Source organism: Girardinichthys multiradiatus, chromosome 21 (assembly GCF_021462225.1).
Source record: "Girardinichthys multiradiatus isolate DD_20200921_A chromosome 21, DD_fGirMul_XY1, whole genome shotgun sequence".
NCBI classification, from domain to species: domain Eukaryota; kingdom Metazoa; phylum Chordata; class Actinopteri; order Cyprinodontiformes; family Goodeidae; genus Girardinichthys; species Girardinichthys multiradiatus.
In genome coordinates, this window is record NC_061813.1 from 30456351 (window position 1) to 30478288 (window position 21938).

A 21938-nucleotide genomic window follows, 5' to 3' on the forward strand; every position below is an offset into this window, starting at 1 on the left:
GGTGACTGTAGAGGCCAGGTCATCTGGCGCAGCACCCTATCACTCTCCTTCTTGGTCAAATAGCCCTTACACAACCTGGAGGTGTGTTTGGGATCATTGTCCTGTTGAAAAATAAATGATAGTCCAACTAAACGCTAACTCGATGGAATAGCATGCTGCTGCAAGATGCTGTGGTAGCCATACTGGTTCAGTATGCCTTCAATTTTGAATAAATCCCCAACAGTGTCACCAGCAAAGCACCGCCACACCATCACACCTCCTCCTCCATGCTTCACGGTGAGAACCAGGCATGTAGAGGCCATCCGTTAACCTCTTCTGCGCCGCACAAAGACACGGTGGTTGTAACCAAAGATCTCAAACTTGGACTCATCAGACCAAAGCACAGATTTCCACTGGTCTAATGTCCATTCCTTGTGTTCTTTAGCCCAAACAAGTCTCTTCTGCTTGTTGCAGGTCCTCAGCAGTGGTTTCCTAGCAGCTATTTTACAATGAAGGCCTGATTCACACAGTCTCCTCTTAACAGTTCTAGAGATGTGTCTGCTGCTAGAACTCTGTGTGGCATTGACCTGTTCTCTAATCTGAGCTGCTGTTAACCTGTGATTTCTGAGGCTGGTGACTCGGATGAACTTATTGTCCGCAGCAGAGGTGACTCTTGGTCTTCCTTTCCTTTCCTCATGTGAGCCAGTTTCTTTGTAGTGCTTGATGGTTTTTGCGACTGCAGTTGGGGACACTTTCAAAGTTTTCCCAATTGTTCGGACTGACTGACCTTCATTTCTTAAAGTAATGATGGCCACTTATTTTTCTTTACTTAGCTGCTTTTTTCTTGCCATAATACAAATTCTAACAGTCTATTCAGTAGGACTATCAGCTGTGTACTGTATCCACCTCCTGCACAACACAACTGATGGTCCCAACCCCATTTATAAGGCTTGAAATCCCACTTATTAAACCTGACTGGGCATACCATTTCAGGTGACTACCTCTTGAAGCTCATCAACAGAATGCCAAGAGTGTGTGGAGCAGTAATCAAAGCAAAAGGTGGCTACTTTGAAGAACCTAGAATATAAGACATATTTTCAGTTGTTTCACACTTTTTTGTTCAGTATATAATTCCACATGTGTTTCATTAGTGAAGTGTTGTGCTGTGTTGCGCTGTTTCCTCACCTTCAAAGAGAAATTCAAGCTCAGAGTTCATAGAAGTGATGTTGAAAGTATAACTATCTCTTGAAAGCAGCTAAAAGCAGCTTTCCTGTTTTAGATCAGTTAGGATCACCAAAATTATATATCGAGTTTTTGTTTTAGCTATCTTCAAATTCATAAATGTCCAGACCGTTCATGTTCTTAGTATTTAGTTTAGTTGCCTTTTAAAGTGCCTGAGAAATTCCCTCATGCTTCCTAATAGTTCAGTAAAATTTTTATCTTACTGTGAAATTTATTTTCTTCCTGGAATTCCATTTTTGGTGCATTTTGCTCAAATGTTTATTTAACTTTCTTTGGTACCAGTTTCCAAGTAAGGAAAGTGAGGGGGAATAGTGGGATGCAGCGGTCCAAAAGAGAAGGTCAATTACTGATATCTTTCCAGAACTGTTCACCAGATGTGCAGTCCCATGTAGGTGTCAGATATTCTCCAAAACATGAGGGGAGTCTATACCAGCAGACTCTAGAGGACGGGATCGATTAGTTTCAATGCAGCATTTAAGAACAAATCGCACACTAGATTATTTCTAGATCAAAACAACTCAAAAGTAATTTGAACATTTTTACTCTCAAATATCGGCACAGCGATGTACCATTTTCAACATAACTTAACAACTAAAATACTAGAAACACTACTAATAAAACATCCTGATGGTCTCCAATTCTGGTTATCTTGAGCTTGATAAATGTTAAAGGCTCAAAACTGAAATGCTGTCATGAAGAAGTGGAGAGGACAAGATAAGAGAAGTTATGGTAGATATCTGTTGTACCTGTGATAGATAAATGTTCACTCCACCCCAGTTCAGACAATATAAAGACGCTTGTCTTTGCATCTGAGCGACACCACCTCCTCCAACCCTTAACACATACTGACTGCTGCTGGACATTCAAAAGTGTAAATACATATTTATTAAAATAATTTCTTTCTGTTTTAGAGAACTTCAAGCTCAGATGTTAATGTTTCAGAAAAATGAGCAGAAATCTTTTGTCACAAAATGATGAGCTTTGCAAGGGAGAGTATCTGATGTCCAACAACAAAGCATAGAAAGCCATTTTCCAGGTAAACACACATTTTGGGAGTTTGAAATGTCAATAAAGTTATTTTCTTTCCAGCCGTTTGCCTGTTTTATCTGTTGGATTTGTAGCAACAAGTCTTCTTTTTCATCCTGCTGGAGGATGGAAACTGTCATCTTCGACTGGAAACCCAGAAGACGGACCACGTTCAGCTGACTGATGATGGCAAAATGGTCGTGTACAAAGACTCCGGCAAACTGTGGAGCTCTGCCAACTCCAAAGGCATGAAGTGAAGCTGCAATTTGACATTACAACACTCACCAGTTTGAGTCCTCTGCATTTACAATTACTCTTTAACTGAGATTTTCTAGTCTTAGCTCTGGTCCATAATCTAAGGTAAATTGTATCAAATCCAGTGCAGAAATATAAACATGTTTTTCTTCTTGTTCAATGTCTAAAATACTAACTTTAATCTTTCACTTTTATCTTGGTTTTTAGTTGAAGCACCAGAGTAGTTGAATCTTTTATTCTCCATTTGAAATATTAGTGTATGTAAACGTCTGACTTTGACAGAAGTAGTACAAGTGGGGGTTGTGTCTTTTTGTACAGTATATGCAAATATCTGATGTCTCCTGCCTACTGTACATTAGCTTAATGATTATAAACAAGAGAGAAAGAACTATCAAATGCACAGACCAACAAACATTAGTACTCCTACCACTTCTAAAAAATAAATAAACTTTATTATTTCATCTGATTAAACTCTACAGGTCATTTGGTGCTAATAAGAGTCTTGCAAACAAGGGAAAGGTCTCCTGCTTGATTCCGATTCTAATTCCGCTCTAAAGGGAAAAAGGATTTTGTTTTCTGAACTCCTGCACTGATCCACTTTCACAGCAGCTGAACAACACATAGGAATCTGCCTCAGGTCTAATTTAACAAGTGTTGCTCAGTCACGGGATCTCCAGGCAACCCAGGAACCCACTCTGTCTTTCTGTATGCTAGATGGGGAACCTCAGAACATGGTTGTTTGAATCAGCCTTAAATTGCCTCACAGATGGCAAGAAGCTGTCACTCTCGGCACAGAGAGGCAGATCAGGTCTTCTGGGTCACACTGAGGCAGATTGTTGCCACGTCCAACCTAAAGAACCATTTGTTGCTGAGAAGGAAGGGTATGGAGAAGCTGATGGTCTTTTCGGGAGACAAACAGATGAAGGGGTAGACCCGACTAAAGAATATTCGAAAAGCAACTGGGTTGTCTGATGCACACAGTCATTATTCATTATGGAAGCAACAAGTAATCATGGTTTAGTTTAACCTTCTACATTTCTAAGGTAGAAAATTCATTTGAGCTCTAATGCACTGACAGTCACTGCAACCTACAAGTTGAGGCCTATCAAGCCTCAAGGTCTTATGCTCTTTTATTCTGATAATTGTGAGATCCATCCTGTTCTGACAAGATCTGAAGGTAAATGAAAGGACATCTCAGGTGTTTACTACATACTTTACAGTAAAATAGGAGTATAAAAACAGTACATTCTGAAAAAAAGGTTTGTAGCTGTTGAACAAGATCATTTTTTATTATTACAATATGTCCCGTGTACTGTAAGCAAAAAAGAGGGATGGTTCACACATGAGTCAGTATAGGACATTGTATCAACAAGTCTCTACCTGTATATAAACTTGAGAAGAGACCTGTGTTTAATTCAATTCAGTTCAAAAGTACTCTATTTATCCCAAAGGTAAAATAAATAAAAAGGAAAAAGTAGGGTTTGCTGAAATAGACCACAGGATCGCCCTATAGACACATGTTCAGTGTATTGAGTTTGTCTGCAGCCAGTTTACATTAAGAGATTGTGGGAAAGGGGTGCAGTGGTTCCTTTGCTTTGTTCTTCTTGTTTCTGTCACGTTTTCTCCATAAGCTCCAGTATCTTCCAACAGTTCAAAGTCTCTCTGTATTAACCCTAGGATGAAAAAAAAACTATTAGACATACACCATCTGAAGTTTCCAGAGTAATTGTGGAGTTTGAACAAGTACCAATCCGTCCAGAATTTTCAGAAAGAAATGGAGAATAGAAGTACCACTCCACACAACCGCCATTTTAACGTGATAGACGGGTTTGGGTACATCTGTAATCCTGGCGGCTGGTAGGGACATGAAACACCCTGGTGGTTGGGAAGAAATCAGAGCTGGTGTGTGAATCTAAGCAGTGCTAGATATAGTTTGACCTCTACACTAGTGGATTCTGCAACCCAACATCTAGAGATGGACTACCTTGAAATTCCCTACAGAGAGGCATCAGGCGATTGATGCAGGCAATTTCAACAAAAGCTGTGATTGGTTGTTATTTTGTAACAACCAATCACAGCTTTTAGAAGACAGCATCACACCTAGCAACGGGGTCAGCCACGCCTAGCAACAGGGTCAACCACACCTAGCAACAGGGCCAACCACACCTAGCAAAAGGGTCAACCACACCTCCTCACTAAGACAGGAGTTTCTGCCGTCTCGTCCTCAGAGTCTCTCAGCAGAGAACTGAATCAGTCTGAAGATGAGACTCCTCACCAGGAGGTTTTAGGCTAAGTTAGGAGCTCTCTGGGAGACTCTGAGGACCTCTGGGAATAAGGGTCCTGGTCTTCTCATCTAACTATGAACACACTCCTAAACCTTGGAAGATGTTAACAGAATAGTTAAAGTTGCTTTTTCTGGCAATGGTGGGTCCATCAACCAACTGGACCTTGTAGATGAAGAATAGGATGTCATCAAAGTTCATGTTCGTGTAGAAGTAGACAGATACTTTTGGCATTATAATGTAGTTCTATAAATGAATAAATATTTAAGCCCAGATCTCATTTAAGCCCATTAGACGTAATATAAGCATCCATCTGGGATTTATATTATTTATATATCCTGTGAAAATGGTCCATGGGCCTAAGCAGTCAGAGTTTGCTTTTAACATGGGCCGGCTCCATGTTGCATCATTGGTAACTTAAATATTTTTCCCACAGCTGTTCAATGCTTCATGGGAGATGGAGTCTTTGACAGTCAGTGTTTCTTTCCTAATGTTCATTTTGTCTGTTGCAATAAAAACTCACAGATCTGAAGAACAGAGACAACAGAGACATTTTAGTGTCCATATTGTGGACAAGAACAGCATCAGTTACTCATAACTAATATAGCGTTGGTTTATCTCCTCTTAGCAAACACAATAAACAACAACAGTACATATATTTTATTGTACATGATATCCCAACAGGAAGTTACCTGCTGAATTGACATGAAGGTGGTTTCAGGTAGTTTTGGATCATAGAATGAGACTTCATAGACGCTGAATGATACATCTAATGCTTAATGCACCAGAGTTCAGCAGGTACAGTCTTCTTCAAGTCTCCATGGAGGACCTTCATGTTCTCCCCTGTCAGGTAAAGAAACCAGCTCCCAGCCTGTTCTTTCACTCAAGCTCTCACTGAGCAGGACCAGAACCCAGGTTATCTACAGGGAATCAGGCCACAGCAGGGATGAAATACTGCAGAGACACATCTTCATGGAGCAGGATGAGGTGGACCACGTTCTGATGGACAATATCTGAAGAGACAAGAGGACACCAACAATGAGGGACACCAACTACTGAAGAGAAACAACCTCAGACCCTAAAACAGACTGATTCTGAGCATTTTGTAGTAGCAGCTATAGGTTCTGCCTTCATCAACTGTTCAAACCCAACAGAACTCCGACACCACAGCCCTCCTAAATGGACTGTCTTCTGAGCCATTTTTAGACGGAAAAGAGACAAACTTAACCCCACTTCTGTTGTCTTCTGCAAGGTTTGTGCTTTAGAGCAGGGATGGACGATACGGACCTAAAGGTTTCTAACAATATTCTGTGATATTTATTACAATAAAGGTTATGATAAAAGGTATTTTTCAGGACTAGATTGTAAGTAAAGACTACACGTCTCTGCAGTCAAGACCAACAAAAACAAATAACTGCTCCTAAAAACAGAAACTAAAGAACAAATTACTGATTATTCAATAACCTACTTCAGGACAGCAGTGACTATTTTATCACTAAACATCCTATAATAACTGCATTTATTCAGATTTAGAAATATATTGATATTTATTGCTGCTAAAAAAACCAACATTACTTTTAGTTTTTGGGCTTAATAAACATCATCATGTAGAGTTTATCATCGTCACCATAAATCAAAATTCATATTAATCAATCAATCAAAATGTATTTATAGAGCACTTTTCAACAGTCCAGACGGTGCTCAAAGTGCTTTACATGTCAATATAAAAAAAGAAGATATCGAGAGGTAAAATAAGAAAATAGATAAATAAATAAAACATTGTGGCACAATTAAAAAATGTAAATAAAATATAAAATGATTTTAGAAAATAAATATAAAAACGGTATGATACCTTTATCTTTATCAATTTTTGTATGATAAAGATAAATCCACCATAATGGTAAATGGTTTGATAATTGCACATCCCTACATTAGAGAAAGACATTTGACCCTTAAGTTTTAAAGTGACTCTTCAGTGACAGTTTACTACAGTAAATACAGCAAAACTTCTTAAAGGTCTTTAAATACATTGACCTCGTCTGCAATTTAGTCAGACAGGGGGAAACATTATGACCAGACGAGCCCTTTCAGATCATGCGATCTGGACTTGTTCTGTAACTCATCATCAGCTAAAGGATGTTGACAACTATGGGGGGTTGAAGTTGACCCATCACTGTTATGACTCTGCTCCCCCTCAGGAGAACTGGGAGAGCCTTAATGACCTGGACCTGTACAGAGACTGTATCATCCTGCAGGTTTCATCTGATAGGAGGAACATGCTGATCAGAATCTGGTCCAGAACTTCAGAATCTGGTCCAGAACTTCAGCAGCTTTGTTTGTTTCTTTAGCGCTGAAAGAATTTTACCAACCAGCATGAGGACCATGACAGACCCCAGATTACCTGCTACAATGAGAAGCTTAAGAACAGACTTTCTACTGGTGACTCTTCAGCTGTATGGACCGGTCTAAGAAACCTGACTGCCTATAGGAGCCCCTCCACCCATCCTGAACACAGTCGTCTCCTGGCCAACCCTCTGAATGGCTTCTACTGCAGACATGATAACAAGCCATTCACACCTCAAATCATCCCCTCCACATCCCATTCAGGAACAAATTTGACCCGTAAAACAACCAACCCCCTACCTTCAGATCCTCTGCCTGCACTAAAGATCTCCGAGGAAGATGTAAACAGGCTCTTTCAGCTCATGAAAACAAAGAAAGCTGGAGGACCTGATAACGTCTCTCCATCATGCCTGAAAGCCTGTGCAAATCAACTCGCTCCGATCTTCACAAGGATCTTCAACAAGTCACTGGAGAAATGTGAGGTCCCCTCCTGCCTCAAACGATCCACCATCATCCCGGTTCCTAAGAAACCCACCATCGTAGGATTAAATGACTACAGGCCTGTAGCCCTGACGTCTGTGGTCATGAAATCCTTTGAGCGGCTGGTGTTGAAGCACCTGAAAGAGATCACAGGCTGGACCCCCTGCAATTTGCTTACCGAGCAAACAGGTCGGCAGATGATGCTGTTAACTTAGGTCTACACTTCATCCTGCAACACCTCGACCACCCAGGGACGTATGCCTGGATCCTGTTTGTAGACTTGAGCTCGGCCTTCAACACCATCATACCAGACATCCTCCACCAGAAGCTCACCCAGCTCAACGTCCCAGCCTCCACCTGTCAGTGGATCAACAGCTTCCTGACAGACCGACAGCAGCAGGTGAGACTGGGGAGCATCTTCTCCCGATCCAGGTCAATAAGTACTGGTGCCCCCCAGGGGTGTGTTCTATCCCCACCCCTCTTCTCTCTGTACACAAATGACTGCACCTCATCGGACTCGTCTGTGAAACTCCTTAAGTTTGCAGACGACACCACTGTCATTGGACTGATCCAGGACGGTGATGAGTCTGCATACAGACAGCAGGGGGATCGGCTGGTACACTGGTGCAGTCAGAACTACCTTGAACTGAACCCACTCAAGACTGTGGAAATGGTGGTGGACTTTTGGAGAACACCACCTCCATACACCCCCTCACCATCCTCAACAACACTGTATTGGCAGTGGACCACTTCAGGTTCTTAGGAACCACCATCTCTGAGGACCTGAGATGGTCTTCACACATAGACACTGTTCGAAAGAAGGCCCAGCAGAGACTGTACTTCCTGAGGCAACTCAAGAAGTTCAACCTTCCACAGGAGCTGCTGGTCATCTTCTACACTGCCATAATTCAGTCTGTCCTATCTTCATCCATCTCAGTGTGGTTTGGCTCATCCACAAAACAGGACAGGTGCAGACTGCAACAAATAATCAGGAATGCAGAGAGAATAATCAGGGCTGACCTTCCCTCCATCCAGGACTTATACAGGTCTAGGGTCAAGAAAAGAGCTGCTATAATCTCTGCAGACCCCACACACCCTGCACATAAACTGTTCAGAGTTTTACTTTCAGGCCGCCGCTACAGAGCACTGTTTACTAAAACCAGCCGCCACAGAGACAGTTTCTTCCCCCAGGCTGTTTCTCTGATGAACATTCAATAGAGTACAAAACAACAGCATACAGATGTTGCAAATACACCTTTTTATTATATATGTGTATATTGTACATTGTAAATATGTATATTCTGTAATGCAAAAACAAAACCAAAGAGCAAAGTGTACCGGAGTCAAATTCCTTGTTTGTATGTACGAACTTGGCAATAAAGCTGATTCTGATTCTGATTATTGGCTGCAGAGAAATACCAGCAGTACATTTTACACACAGTGCAGCTGAGTTACAGTTTTTGGATCTGCAATCCCAGCTGCATGTTGTTGTAGAAAAATTTGTTTTTACCAAGACTGAGACCGATGATTGTCACTCAGAATCAGCTTTATTATAATCTTGCAAGAGAGAAGGGTTTTTTACAGCGTTGGAGATGTGTTCAGGAGTGCTGCCAAATCATTCTGACTAGACAAAGCAGATGTTCGCCTTGTCAGCTACAACAGTTTTCAAGGTAACTCTCATGAGACCCAGAGAGACGAGCTGAAACCTGTTGTCCTAGACACGTTGACAGTGTGGGAAACATGTTATCTCATACAAGTGAGTAAGAGAAGGTTGAAAAACCATCTCTGTAAGACTAAACAAAACCATCTGTCCTAACCCTGGAGGCAGAAGAGAACAACACATAAGGAGTTTGAATACTTTTATCAGATCCTGTAGAGTATCTACTAGAAAAGAAAGCAAGGCATTAAAATGTTCTATATCAATGTTCTGAAAGCTCACACAGCACATGGTACTGTTGGATCAACTTGTATGATGAGAGTTAGAAATGAACCATAAGGGAGGTTTGTGACTCTGGACCAGCATGAAACTATGCCATGAAAGGTTCTCCAGGTTCCTCCTGACATATTGGTTCTGTAGACTCTGGCTCCATGTTTAGGGCTGTTGTTTTTATGGACAAACTTTATATAATAACTTGATGTTGCCTCTGTTTTATGAACCCTGAACTGGTCATTGTTGTTCTGTTTGTAATGGCTTGGTAACAGGTAGCAGGTCTTTAGCAGAAACTAATGTGTCTATTTTGCTTCATTTCCTGTTTAGCCGTTGCTCCGGTAACAAGTGGATCAGTCCTGGAGGCATTAATAAAGTTATGTCATCTGATCCAAAAAAAGTTACATTTTCTCACCTAAACTAAAAAAAAAGCATCACTGAATGTTTAAAATTAGACAAAAACAATTATCTTTCAAATGGAGAAGAAGAAGAACCCAAACATCTCATGAATCTCTGGTGCTCAAGAGGACTGACAGTGTAGTTTTCAGGACTGTTTGACTTTAGGTCCACCAATATGTTCTTCTTAGGCGTGTTCCTTTAAATGTGGATAAAATGACTCACTGAGAATCAGACCCGATGTTGTAGCAATGATGCTTTTTGATGCTAACATCACAATGTGTTGCTGCAGGACTTACTGCACAAGGCCTTGCTGGGGTTTGACCTGCTGCCCCACGAGGAACTGCTGCAGCTTCCTGATGTCCATCGTGGCCTCGGCCATCAACTCTGGGTTTCTGCTCTGAGACGGACCTCCGTCCTGGGAGGACTCGTCTCCTGCAGACACAGATGGACACTCAGTCAGCGTCTCTGAGCTCCTGCATCAAACATGTTCTCCTGCACAATAAGGTCACATTTAACACTGAAGATAGAAGGTTCTGAGAAAAAAATGTATCTTCTTGATGAAGCATTGCTGTTTCCAATACAACATGAACACCAAACCAAACAGAACCAGGACTTCAGTCTCAAGGTGAGAGAATATCAGGAGGTCCTGATGTCCTAAAATATAAAACTGTTTCTCCTTTTGGTCCTTTCATGAAACCAACATCAAGGTTAAAACCCAAGCTAAAAGTTAATGAGACATTAATCTAAAACCAGATAAATCAGCATCAACGTGGCCCAGATCCATCCTGCAAGAACATCAGCATCTTCTGTAAATATGACCTGATCTGGCGGATTAACAGACAGATGTTTGCAGATGTTTTTACCCCATGGAGGGTTCCCCAGGTCTCTCTGTTCAGGTTGGCCTCGACTACCTGGAAAACACAGAAACTCACCCTGAAGATGTTTCCTTCACCTCACGTTGATCTATAATATTCCAGGGCATTTAACCCATTTGGACGAGGAGAAGAGACTCTGGTTTTCTGGATTAAAACGAGTGATAGAGGCCAAAAAAGAAAGAACAAATGTTGCTTTCTTGTGAATTATGAAAATCAGAGGCTTGGTTATAAATATTAGTGCTGCAGAATTACGGAAAATAAACTCATGACCCATTAAATGAGTCCAGATATTTAAAAATAATCCAGTCTAAAGGCTTCAGGAAGTAACTCTGCAATCTTCTCCTCATCCTGCTTTAGTTCTGCATCATTCCTGATCCAATCTGGGATCCAATCTGGGATCAGTCTCCACTCCTTGATTCCCAGCTCTCAGCTATCAAACAGAAACCCAAGTTTTGTATGTTCTAACAGAACCCTGTGGTTTCTGGACCCTCCAGACTGGATCTTTACTGAGATTAAATCGATTCAAGACATTTCAGGTGTTTCAGTCAGAGTCTAACCAGCTGCTGTTAAATATCTAATAAAACCTAAGACAGGGCAGGTATTTAAAGCAAACGGAGGAAGCTGTTATAAGGTATGGCTCAGGGTTCCGATACATGGTTTAAAGACTGATGCAGTTCTCCGAAGCTGCAATAGAACCGCTACGTTCTTCCAGAGAACAAGCTAATATCTGGAGGAATGTTAGAAGGACCAACTCGGGATCTGATGAAGGTTTGTCTAAAACACCAGCAGAGTCAGTCTGGTCCACTTGAACCTGGGACTGTGTTCTTCACACCACAGCAGTGTGAACCCAAACACATGGAGTCAGTGGTTCTGTTTGGTGAAACCAGGGATAAACATCCTTTTCTTTTATGTGGTCAGAAACAAGATCAGAAATTTAAATCTGGTTTGATTATTTTCATATTTACAATAAAATTTAAAGCAACAGCAATATCTTTAAAGTTGTTCTAGGTCTCACGGTTTTCTGTCAAACCCCCTCGAACGCCAAGAGTCAGAGGAATTCTGTAGGCCTTCTGCCATGTATTTTCAATGAGAGTTTGACCAGTAGTCCATGAGTGACACCATTTCTTTCCATCATCCTATTTTATAATGTGAATGACATGGAGCTATGAAAATCTCCATGATTGGGGACGAGGGATGGCTTTCACCAACAGTTCAAAAAAGTTTCAAATACAATGTACGGTTTCCGAGATATTAGACTTTGTTCGGGAGCATGTTCAGGCATTTTGGTCTTTTTCTCCAATTTCCCTTTCTTTTCACCTAGTGTTGTACCTTTAATATTATATTTTCAGCAAAAATATGTTAATATTCTCGTTCCCCTGTCCGTTCTGATAAAACCGGTCCAAGAATGACATCGATCGCCCCTACGGTTTCCGAGTTATGGCCAGTAGTTCGGGAGCATGCGCCTCCATGTTATAAAGCCAGGCCAGGGGAGACACAGAGTGAGGTGCTGCATTAGAAATGCTGCAGGTGTCAAGTTACACTGACGCTCTTTGCTGATTGGCTGATTCATTCCTCATTGTTCTATTTATAGCTCTGTGTATCTCCTACGGTATATGTCTGGATGTGAGTCTGTCTTTCTTCCTGCCTCTCTGTGTCACACACACATCCATGGATTACTAAATTTCTGCGGACTTTGCATTGACTTCCATTGATTTTCATTCATTTCTATGGCTTAAACCTGACCTGACCCCTAACCCTTTGACCATCTTCATAGGAGGCAACTACACGGCGGCCATTTTGTGTGGGGTACTTAAACAGCATGTACTGCTGTTTCAACACCCAGACTACAGTGATTAACCCTAAAGGGCAATTTCTTTCATCAACCCTCCATGGCTACTAATTATTTATGAAAGCTGATAATAGCATAGACAATGGTTTTAAAATAGCAAGTAGGTTGTATATAACTAAAGGAAGTAACCCAGAGCTGAAAGGACAACAATGCTAGATTTTCAAAATAAGACAAAACATGCTCTACAAAATAAAAGCCTTTACATTTAAAATTATAAATAATTGGAGTACTGGGCTTCACATTACTTTTGGAGCTCATCAAGTGTTGGAAATGGGACTATGTTGGCCCTTTTTAAAATAAGGCTTACTGAAAATTTCAAAATAAAAGCCTCAGTCTTCCAGAGTTACTAGTAATTTTTTTAAACTGATAATAGCATAGACAATGAATTTTAAATAGCAAACTCCGGTCCGAGAAGCACGCACCAAGAGGCAGGCCCCGTCTAGATTTCTTCCGAAATTTTCTAGTTATTAATTTAGCATTTTAGTCACATTGTTGTATGAACACAGAAGAAGACTGAGGTCCGTATCTCATGTCCTGCCTGTAATAATAATATTCATTGTTACACAGAGTGTAACTTCTCTTGCATTGATGACTGTATTCATAAGGATTCACATGTTATGACAGATACAAGTGCCGGTTTGTATTCTTTATATGTTTTTAAAGTTAAGACAAACTTTAGTTGAAGGGTGATTTTTAAACAGAACATTGATCATAACGCGCCGTCCGCGCTTATGCATTTTAACCCTTATATTAACCGAGGTATTTTAAAGGTATGTGTTTGTTTCTGGTGCTAAACTATCCACTTCTTTGTTAGCTCAACTGCTAACCGGTAAGAACACGTGCTTGCTACTAAAGAATACTTAACAGGAAGGTTGCTAGTTTTCAAGCTAGTGAATAATAGTCCCTGAACATCGTTCACTAGATTTGATAACTAAGTAAACACCATTAAGCCCATTTCTCCAGAAAGATTTGGCTCTTTCCAAAATATTCCCTTAATAATATTTCTTTAAATATTATTTGAATAAATGAAGGCAGCTAATTAGACACTGTTGAGAATTAGTCATCCAGAAGGTTGGTTTTATTCAGCAGATCATTCTTTAAAATATTATTTCATTAGAATAATATTTTATCTGATCTTGCATTGTGAAGGGTTGTCTAAAATGTTGCTGATTATTTCCTAAGTTGTTTCCAAGACTAACTTAACTTCATTTCCAGATTCTTCAAGATAATCCTTGGTTCTCAAACATAAACATTGCATGGTAATGTTGCATCACACTTTTGGTCATAATTTCCAATCATCTTTAATCAACTTGTTTATATTGTACATAGCCTATTAGTCTTGTTTTAGCATAGTAAAGAGTTTGTTGATTGAAATATGTTTGACTTTGAGTTGACATATTTTTGTTAATAAATTCCATATATGTGCAGAGTTTATGCTGTTCAATAATGTCAGAGCTTGTCTCACACCTTTCTATTTTGTCCTAATACCATCGCCTTACTGGGCTGGTATTCACAGGACAACCCTTAACAGACTGAAATATTATTTGATAAAATATTAAAATATTAATATTAAATAATATTCTCAGATTAATAATCACAAGGGGACGGCAGAGTCCTCGAAGTATTAAGAAGTGATACTAAAAATTCAATTTTTAGGGGACGGCGGAGTTCTCGAAGTATAAAGAAGTAACACTGAAAATTCCGTGTCTTCAGGACGGCGGAGTCCACGTTTAAGTATTTAAACAAAAATACTAAGAAAATTCCGCGTTTAAAAATGTGTGCATGTGAGAAATGAATGGAGGATTTAAACTACTAGGTTTTGCCTCATACCAAAGCAGTAGGATTGAAAGTGACTAACTTTTGTGGATGCAAAGCTAAGAATTCTCCACTCGAAAGAGTTGAATTGAGAATTACCACAAAAGGAGATTTTTCTGTCACCCTACTGAGCAGAATAATCCAGCAATTAGAATACCCTAGGTATTGAGATACTGGACCAAATAAAATAAAAAAATGGGAAAAGGGGCAAGTAAAAATAAACTAAAAATGAATTACAATGCAAAGATTGGAAATTTATAGAAGCACAGGATCAAATTAAAATATTAAAATTAAAATATTTAGATAATTGGATAACCACATATCATTATGATGGTTGTTTAAACTCAAAAAAATTTGTTAATCTACAGGGTGCAATAATTAAAAGTACATTAAAAGTACACGTGATTTAAGAAAAATGGACAAAGGTTATGATGCTGTAGATTATTGGTTAAAAGTAACTAAAAAGAGAGAGATGTGATGCAGGAGATAAGAAAGGACGTTTTTATGGAAAGCAGAAAAGGTCAGAGGGCTAAGTAGTAATTTAAAGATGGACTTGCAAAGTAGAACAGCAGGAAAAAAGACAGGGAGTAAAAAGAGTAGGTGGAAAGTTTTTGTTTTGTACCAAAGATCTGATGAGGTTTGACAGGATTGGATGGGCTAAAATGAGTCCCTTTGGTGAATAAATCCATCCCCACCATGGCTAAATAAACACAAATAACACATACATGAGGTACTCATGTATGTGTTATTTGGCATTATGTATGTGTTATTTGTACCATCCACAGTCACAGGGGAAGGTTGAAAGAATGAATCAAACCCTTAAAACCAAATTGGCTAAATTCTGTGCACAGACCAAAATGAATTGGGTTACGGCCTTGCCATTAGCTCTGATGTCTGTACGGAGTTCTATAAATCAGAAACATGGTTTGACCCCACATGAGCTGCAAACAGGGAGGCCATTTCCAGGCCCCCAAACAAGGTTACCGTTTCTCACTGAGTGTGAACAATCTATGTTTCATCGTGATTATTACAGATCTCTCCACAGTCTTGTTACAGCTTTCTCCAAACAGATCCCAGCAGAACCAGAGACCAGGGTCGGAACCACCACCTCGGAAGCCGAGTGGGTCCTCCTGAAAGTCATCAAAAGAAAGTGGTCAGAGCCAAGGTGGACCGGTCCATTCCAGGTCACAGAAAGGACAACCCATGCAGTCAGGCTGAAGGGCAAAGGCGCTACTTGGTATCACTGGAGCCGGTGTGCAGGAGCAAAACCACCTCAACTATCCCTCTCTCAGGTTCAGGAGGATCTGAGCGAAAACACAGGAAAAGACAATCTCACTTCTCTCACCCAAGAAGGGGCAGAATAATCCCCGGGTGAGAGAAATTAGCCCAGGGTTAGTCTGCCCTGAGAGCCGAAGACAGAACATGAACATCAGAAGAAGAGGCGGAAGTGATTGAGTTTCCCTCTCACTAGGAGTGGTAGAGCTTCTCTCTCACTCCAGATGGCATCGTTCGGCGAACATTTTATATTTTATACTACATTTTGATGTTTCTGTATCTTTTTCAGGTTATGATTTAACTTTATATGTTCATGTTTCAAGTTTCATAAGTAAAAAAAAAAAAAAGAGTACCCAAAGCAAGGGAACTACACTCTCTAGGAGTTTCATCATAGGTGGAGTGTTTCTCTCAGCACTGATTATTACATTTATCTTATGGTATTTTTGTGAACTTCCATTCCAGACATGTTCTGAAAACCACTCCAGAAAGGTGTCCAAAAGGTCTAAGGTAAACAAACCCAAGGACATGTGCCTTAAGCATTATGGGGGATGTTGGATGGGTGCAAAAACTTGTTATCACTCATGTAAAAACTTTGTGTTGCAAGGCACCTGCACTATGCCTTCCTCCCTGTGTGTGTGAGATCATTGTTATCTCTGTGTGAACCAGCCTCCTTTCTGTCTCACACACATACACCCTGTCTGAACTGTCTGTTGAACTGTGCATATAAATAAAGAGATAGGGTGTCAAAAACTTTGTAGTTTCACTGCAAAGTGGGCTACCCTTGCTGCAAGTAACTATGACTGTATCGTTCTTACCTCTGAGTTGACTAAATAATACCTAACATTTATTGGTCCTTCGAGCCGGATTAATTCAATAACCTTATTTCTCTTTGCTTTAACAGTGACTCTGGGATCCGTGGGGGAAGCCTGACGTCGAGCGAAGCACCGCTGCACAGCCTCCATTAGCCGGAGTGGCTGAAAGTCCCGGTGTGTGTGAATTCACACCTGGCCAGTGGGTTATCGCCTTCCTCGGCGCGGGGTGACTCTCACAGGGTCCAGAGAGTCACCAAGAAGTCAACTCCGAGGTGAGACAGTTTTAAAATACAGTTCATAGGAAAAGTACTTAACAGTCGTTGGTAGTGCGTCGCCGGTAAGGACACTGCATTCGGATGGTTTTATTCCACCGTGAAAGGAATAGTGACAAATTTGGTACAATACTACCAACAATATCATGATAAAATGCAAAAGATTCATTTTACAGGGAAATAATTCCATATTTGGCTCAGATTGTGTGCATTCTTGATTTTTCCTCTTTGAGAGAAGTTACATTTCAGCTCTGTGAAACGACCTTAACAAAGAGATGCAGCTGCCTGAAAACAAAGATAAAACTTCTGCAAACAGCAGAAGCCTGTCTCTGCTGAAAGGTCTGAAAAAAATTGAAATTGTAACTCTACCCTGCATGTGTCAAACTCAAGGTCCGCGGGCCAAAACCGGACCTCAGAAGATTAGTGATTCTCTAGAAGTAGAGCCTTTTAATATGGTGATTGTGTGCTTGAATGTTATTTTGTCAATCAATAAGCAGTTTTGTCTACATTCTGCCACAATCTATGTATAAAAAAAAAAAAAAGAAAAGAAAAATTGGCTAAAGTCTGCAGACACAAAATGAACCTGGATTGAAGCTCTAACTATGTTTATTTAATCTGAGATCCTCTCCAAATACAACAGTATATGTCAGTCTACATGAGATACTAACAACTACACCTACTGGTATAATATAAAGATCTGAATGAATATGTGAAACAAACAATGATGAAAGTTTTTCAACAGGTGATGCTCATCCAGGAGGAAGACAGTGTTCCTAGGAAATGCAGCTCATTCATTAACAATCAATTTTTCTCCTATAGGTGGAAGTTTTGGCTGACTAATCATAGGCTGGATCTATGAAACATTATGTGCACAGACCAAATGACCAAGGTTCTGACTGACTTATGAACCTCGCTGACCTGACAATGATAACATGACACCCAACAGACAATACCTTTAAGGTGGACCCCACTACGACCACCTTATTGATTCTTGGTGAATAAAAAAAAAGAATTGAAGCGTTCAAAACAGACCTTGTGGAAACAAAAGGGGTTATGAGGAAACAATGTGCATTTTAAGAATAATAGAAGTCAAATTATGCTCAAATTTTTGCAAATAAAAATTACTCTGACAGAGAAATAAGTAAGTAGTGTGTGAATGTGTGTGAATGGGAATGACTGATTTCATTGTAATGCATCTTTGAGGGACCTTAAAAGCGCTAATAAAGGTCTGATGTTCTGATGATCTTTGCCAAATTTATATCTTAATAAGGTTTCCAGAATCTTTTTCGAAAAATCATATAAAGATAGCAAAGGTTCTACCTCTATTGAAAATACTGATAACCATAAGAAAGTTCATAAATCCGTCTTCAATTTTTCACAATTCTTTTACAAACAGGTTATTTAAACTTTCATGTGGCCAAATGTCTGTATTTGACTTTCTGTTTTTGTGAAATAAATGTCTGTTTCATGTTATGTAAAAATTAGAGTCCTCAACAGCACCATAATAATATTAGGTCAGTTCTCTATGGTAAAACAAAAAGATTTTAACAGATGTTTAGACGTTTTCCAGTCAGGTTCAAAATGATCAGACTAGACTCAAACTTAACATAAGATGAAATGAACCTTAACAGAATTACTGGACTGGACTGAAATAGAGAAAACTTGAGTTAATTGAAACAAACTTTAGTTACTTGAACTAAATACAAAGCTGACTGAAACTGGATGTTGTATCTATAAAACTGGGTAAGATAAACTAAGATTATAAGATATAATATGCCCTTCATTTTTTGTGTTCATCAGTGAGTGAGTTTTTATTTTTTATTTTTAATAAGAACTAAACCAAGCATTATTTATAATAATAGCAACTACCAAAAATATTGATCTCATTTTTAAATGTAATAAGGACTTACTTTATAAAATATGATAAAAAAGAATAATAAGAATTTGGAAAAACAGAGGCTTTAAACCTCTGCAGGAACAGCACTGACACTGTCAAAGGTAGATCCTAATACAGGAATCTGGAAGCTCACTCTAGGATGGACAGTCAAAGTCCATCCAAGGACACATTTAGATGAGGCAGAGGGACAAATACAGGGCTTAGCTGAGAGCAAAGAGAGCAACATGCATCCTGCCCTAGCTGCTGTCCTACCTGAACTGTGGTCCCAATCATCAACTGATGTAGGGCTTATAAAGGGGTTCCCACCATACAAGGTTAAAACTAATATCTGAAAAAAGGCCATTAGTCCGTCAATACCCCTTAAAGCCAGAAGCTGAAGAAGGTATTAAGCCAATAATACAAGATATGTTGAAGTCAGGAATATTAAGAGAAGCACCTGACGCTACATGCAAGGCATATCACACTGACATCGCTATTATTATCACAGCCAAACATAACTCTAAAAAGATGTGCCCTTTAAATCCAAGTACTCTAATACCTACTGCAGAAGATGGAAAACCACATTCTTATAAAGCAAAAGTTGAAGAAGACACAAAACCCAGACAAGACATTTCTCAAACCCTTCTACCAGATTCTTGTGTTGTGTTTGTAGATGGCTCAGCATCTAAAGATGAATATGGAAAGAATAGAGTTGGTTATGCAATAACAACCATCGATAGGATAATAGAAGCTAAATCTCTACCCAATACATGCTCAGCCCAAACAGCAGAATTATATGCTGTAGTAAGAGCATGTGAATTACATGAGGGACAAATACTTACTATATACACAGACAGCCAATACGTTTTCGGATCAGTACATCACCATGTTAAGATTTGGCAAAATAGAGGTTTTAAAACATCATCAGGGACAGAACTAACTCATTTCAACCTATTAAAGAGAAAATGCCAGATCTGCTATTTATAGACACAGACGTGCTGAAAGACGCCCAACAGTCAGCAACCAAGACAGAAATAAAGGCCTGGCTAAAGAGAGGAGCACAGAGAAAAGATGACATCTATCAGATAGAACATAAACCAATCCTCTCAAAAAGATTTATACAACACAGCAACTACAGTGACACATTGGGAAGACCCACGTGTCAAGGGGGGAATATGTCACATCTGGTAAAGCATTAATGCTACACTATAACTTTTTCTGCTATTCAAAGCATTTTTGCAGATCATGCATAATTTGTTGCAAACACGGGGGAAGAAATATTGCCTAGTTGTAATAGATGAACCTAGTGACACATTTCTTCCCCACATATGGTATCCCACAGATTATAAGGTCAGATAATGGAACTCATTTTGTAAATAAATTAATAGAACTAAGTTCTAGAGCATTAGGGTTTCAGTTAAAGATTAAGGAAAACAATGGAAGAAACAGGGAGGCCATGGCCCGAATGCCTATCCCTGGTTAATTATGGATGAGAATAACTCCAAATCAAACTGGTCTTACTCCATTTGCCACCTACTGTACATCATTGTATGGCTCCACCCACTATATTCTGAGTCTGAGATCACGTGGCACCAAGTTGCTGATGTGAATTTGTATTCTCAAAGAAATAGTACATGGCAGACCGTTTTCTCTGCCCTCTGACATGAATGAAATAGAGAAAGCACAACAGGAACCTTCATTAGCTGAGTGGATGAATAAAATGTTGCAGACAAAAGAAAAACAAATGTTCAGTGGTCTGCCGATAATCTCTGCTCCTATCCCACAGAATGAGGCCTGGAGACCTGGTCCTGATTAAGACACTCCACCGGAAGGATTGGAGCACTCCTTGGTGGAAAGGGCCGTTTCAAATACTCCTGACAACGCCCACAGCTCTGAAAATAGCAGAGAGGCCTTCCTGGATCCATAAAAGCCACTGTAAGCCAGTTTTGCCGTTACAGGAGCCAAACCAACCGACGGGGTAAGCAGAAGGAAGTCCGGGTTCAAAGATGGCCCAGCGTCTCAAACCGGTGAAGAAAACAGCTGATCTGCACCCAATTATAAAATGGCTCTCTGTAACATGTGGACAGGACTGATAAGCCTGAGCTTAATTCTGGTAGCAGGACTCTTTCTCTATCTAAAGCAGGATCCACAGGAGGTGATACCGAACCAGAAGAGATGGACATCAGACGGGACCCATCTCAGAACACTGACGGAAGAACATGACGCACATCCATTCCTACAGAATTTCTGGTATTGTTCATGGTGGCATATGCAACACTGAACTAGGTAGAAATGCACGAAAATGAAGGGAACGATTATGATGACATGTTGTAAATAAATCACATCAAAAGCCTGAGTGTACTCATACATTGTATTTCATAAAATGACCTTACAGCAGAAAATCGGAAGAAGTTGTTGCTTAAGTGAAATGAGAAAAAGTACATTGATGACATAAACAGGGCAGATTTTTAAATTCCTTTATTATGTTTCACTGTTTTCATTAAGTATTATTCTTTTATTTTTATGATTTCAAGTATTATTCTTTTATTTTTATGATTTCAAGTATTAATCAACATTTAACTTTTAATGGTCGCCGAGGGCGGCGGGGCCGTATGAGTATTTCCCACAAAATATAATCTGTTTACCGTCCGTGGGTTTTCGCTCATACAAAGTATTTTTCTTACTCGTTTTTATATTAAATGTTTTTACTTGTGATAAAAGGAGGGACTGTTGGATGGGTGCAAAAACTTGTTATCACTCATGTAAAAACTTTGTGTTGCAAGGCACCTGCACTATGCCTTCCTCCCTGTGTGTGTGAGATCATTGTTATCTCTGTGTGAACCAGCCTCCTTTCTGTCTCACACACATACACACCCTGTCTGAACTGTCTGTTGAACTGTGCATATAAATAAAGAGATAGGGTGTCAAAAACTTTGTAGTTTCACTGCAAAGTGGGCTACCCTTGCTGCAAGTAACTATGACTGTATCGTTCTTACCTCTGAGTTGACTAAATAATACCTAACAGGGGATTAGAACTAAATTACACGTTAGGAGCAACTACCACTTTTCGGTTTGACCTGTGTGATGTCATGAAGTGTGGGAAGAATCCAACTGCCTGGAGGGGGTATGATGTGTATTTGTGTGCCAATCTCGACGTGTCCACCCAATGCGCTGCAGGCAGGACCATGAGTTTATATGGGGGAAACCAGCTTTGCGGAAAGTGGTGTCACG

At 39.8% G+C, this 21938-nt stretch overlaps 1 protein-coding gene across 2 annotated transcripts in view; it reads right to left on the reverse strand.

Annotated features, from left to right (window-relative positions):
* Positions 1-3770: 3770 nt before the first annotated feature.
* The window catches only part of LOC124857717 (NACHT, LRR and PYD domains-containing protein 12-like), a 74785-nt gene continuing 56617 nt past the window's right edge, over positions 3771-21938 (reverse strand). For both annotated transcript variants that reach the window (XR_007035662.1, XR_007035661.1), the window contains 3 exons: positions 10230-10365; positions 5477-5797; positions 3771-4175 (listed from right to left, as the gene is read on the reverse strand). The gene's annotated coding sequence lies outside the window, so the exon portion shown is untranslated. The remainder of the gene's footprint in view (positions 4176-5476; positions 5798-10229; positions 10366-21938) is intronic.